At 38.0% G+C, this 3,082-nt stretch overlaps 1 long non-coding RNA gene across 1 annotated transcript; it reads right to left on the bottom strand.

Annotated features, from left to right (window-relative positions):
• Positions 1 to 225: 225 nt before the first annotated feature.
• Positions 226 to 1,089, bottom strand: LOC131694595 (uncharacterized). The gene is made up of 3 exons (XR_009306531.1): positions 1,026 to 1,089; positions 672 to 833; positions 226 to 618 (listed from the first exon to the last, which is right to left on the bottom strand). It is a non-coding gene; the product is annotated as an uncharacterized LOC131694595 (long non-coding RNA).
• Between the last annotated feature and the right edge of the window lie 1,993 nt (positions 1,090 to 3,082).

Raw genomic sequence — 3,082 nt, 5'->3', positions numbered from 1 at the left:
GGTTAGGAACTGACTCAGTTTCGCCTCAAACGAAAACCACATAAGAGAAATGTTATGCTCTCAAGCATTCAAAAAATTGTCACTCTTAAGCCACACTACTCAATGAGCATTTCGGTCCTTCTAAATTGTCAAAATTTTGAAATACATTGATGTTATTGTTGTGCAATTGTATTGTCTCAATATATTTCTAGGAGCAATATGTACTAAACGCATACCTGCCAGAGATTTGTTGCACTTAGTGTGTGCAGTGCTTTAGTTATGTTCCTGACCCCATCTCCGGCTTCCCACAAGCGTGTATGACGGCTCCTCCTATGTTGCTCAGGATACATTACTCCTACATACATCCCTAATCCATGTAGCAGGTGATTCTCGCAGGGAAGGATAAAATATCGCGGCTTGTCGCAATGGCATTGGAATGTTTTTTTTCCCTTTAGATCTTCCAATCCTTTGAAACATTCTTCGTTATGGCGTTTGTCATGACATCATCATAACTAAATGAATTTCGCTCGTTTTATCTTTCGATTGCGGGCTCGGCATTTAAGTCAGAAATGGACGGTGTTTTTTTGAAATTACAAGCATTGTTACTAAGCAGGGGTACAGTTTCTGTTCCATTGTGTGCTACAAAATTGGAAGGTTATGAACTCTGCTTTCAAATCTAGATATTTACTCACAATTGCCAGCAAACGGGAGATGTAGCAGTAGTATTTTTCTTATCCAAACTATATCTTGCCATAGTGCCCACGTCGTAAAATAAATTACGCAGATCCACCATCGATCCAGCATTAATCCATGACTTGCCGTTACGGGCCACGAAATCGAGAAAGTTCGTGGACCTAAAAAGCATAATACTAGTTGAGACCAGCTTCCTAGTCAAATCATACAGAATTGTGATTTTATATGGATATATGATTCCGATAGAATTGGTTGTTACATTTGAGCAAGAATCAAGAGGAATCATTCGAAATTGCGAATGCCTTGACTGGGAAGCTGGTCTTAACTTGTCGAAATTTTACACAATTACCTACCTTGTCAACGATGTTATTTTATTCATTACAAACTTAAACCTAAAATAATAAAGGATTATTTATATTATACATAGACACGAGAAAGAAGTTTATTCATTTTACTTACCATTGAAATTTTGAAGAAAAAATTGATCAATTGAAATCAGGGGCGCCATGATGAAAAAAAACTAATGACGTTCGACGCACGCAAAGAGAATAGTGAAAGAGACGCAGAGTGAAAATCAGTCAAAACGGCAACACTCCCTTTACGATGATTTCAACACTAGAATTTGGCAACCGTTTCCAAAGGCAGCACTTTAAATGACTCCTATTATATTTTGAAAACAAACCTTTTGTCGATCGTTGGATTTGTTTATCAAACGATGTGCATTTCGAAACAAAGATGAAATAATTCTAAAACTTGTTTTTACTCATACATAGACTCTAGAATGCACCTTACAATCACGATTGCACTAAATTCTGACGAAAATTCAAATTTTTTTTTGATAGATTTACAATACTTATCTCCTCCAACTCAGGCATGAGTAATGTTTATTTACATTGCACGATTGGTTTGCTCAATAAGGTATTTTTGGCTTCACACTATTCGTCTCTTTTCCTATTCTCTTTGGACGCACGCACAACCGAAGACCGCCGTGACAACGACACGACCTGAAACTTCATGAAAAATTTCGAAGAAAAATGGTCCGAGAAATTTACCACCAGTTACAAGTACATCGGGGGACCACTAGGTTATGATGAAAAATGAATTTTTGGCGCAACACTGTTTCGATTTTCTCAATTAGGCAATCCATGAGACGTTTCTGATCAGCTGATTAATTCTTGTTTACTTCTTCTGACGTTACTCCGAGGGGTGCGACGTCCAACAATATCGTTGATTCGATCCAACATCAAACGAATCGGACTAACGAAGATGTTTGTCGGACGAGTTTTTCTGTTCGCAGGAGTAGACTTGTTGACAGAACCCACCGCTGAATTGTCAAACAAACGTCGTGGTGGATTGCCTAATTAGGTTTTACCAGCCTCCTGGCAACCCTATACCATCATATGGAGTTTGACAGCGACCGACATATATGGGGCGTTATAGCTATAAAGCCCCAAACAAAGAATTATGTTCGGCACTATGCTCGATATTCAAGCATTCCACACGACGTTTTGCATCTTGTGGGATGATTTAATATCATATCATTCAGAAAATCGACATTTTGTAACTAAATACAGCTTCTAATCATTCGGTTCAAAATCAATGTTTTGCCTTTCATGGCAGTGATGCTGGCTATACAGAGACGTCGTCCTTGACAGGGGGCTGGGTTTTACACCAACCGACGTAACCCCACAAAATGAGCCGGATGAACTTCATTTGACAATTATCGGTGGTTTGTTTACATGGAAGTTACGTGAGTTCGAATGTAACAGATGAGCACCCGTTGCACTCGCACTCACGCAACTGACAAAGTAAACAAACCACCGAGAATTGTCAAACATGAACTTCATTCATCATGAGTTCATTCGTGTCGTCATCTTGTAGAACTCAATTAGGTTTTACACCAACCGACATAACCCCACAAAACCAGAGTGTATGTAAGGAGAGTGAAGACAACTGTCATGATTATCCGTCAGTGATATTCCAAACGAACAAACGACCTGTCAAAATACATGAATTTGACTCGTTTGGAATGACACTGACAAATAATAATTGTTCCAATTTTGACAGTGTCGTCACTCTCCTTATATGCACTCAGCACAAAACTATAAACACTCATAGTAATAGACTCGCGGATGTAAAAACCGCAAAACTGGCAACTAGAAAAACAAGCATGTTAAACTGGCATCACCCAAAAATGTGCAAGCTCGAACGTGCTCGACTGTATTCGATCATCTGGTTTTATCAAAATAATTTTTCAAGTGGTTCAATATATGAATCAAAAGAGAAGTTATACGTTTGATACTGAGCAACAATTAAGAAAAGAAAAAAAAAAATTCAATTTCAAACACAAAGTTGATGAAAAAAGCATAAGTAAAATGATTTTTATGCAGTTATAGTGAACACATTAAAG

Source organism: Topomyia yanbarensis, unplaced genomic scaffold (genome assembly GCF_030247195.1).
Source record: "Topomyia yanbarensis strain Yona2022 unplaced genomic scaffold, ASM3024719v1 HiC_scaffold_104, whole genome shotgun sequence".
In the NCBI taxonomy this organism is placed as follows: Eukaryota; Metazoa; Arthropoda; class Insecta; order Diptera; family Culicidae; genus Topomyia; species Topomyia yanbarensis.
This window is presented reverse-complemented; position numbering and strand designations above follow the sequence as displayed.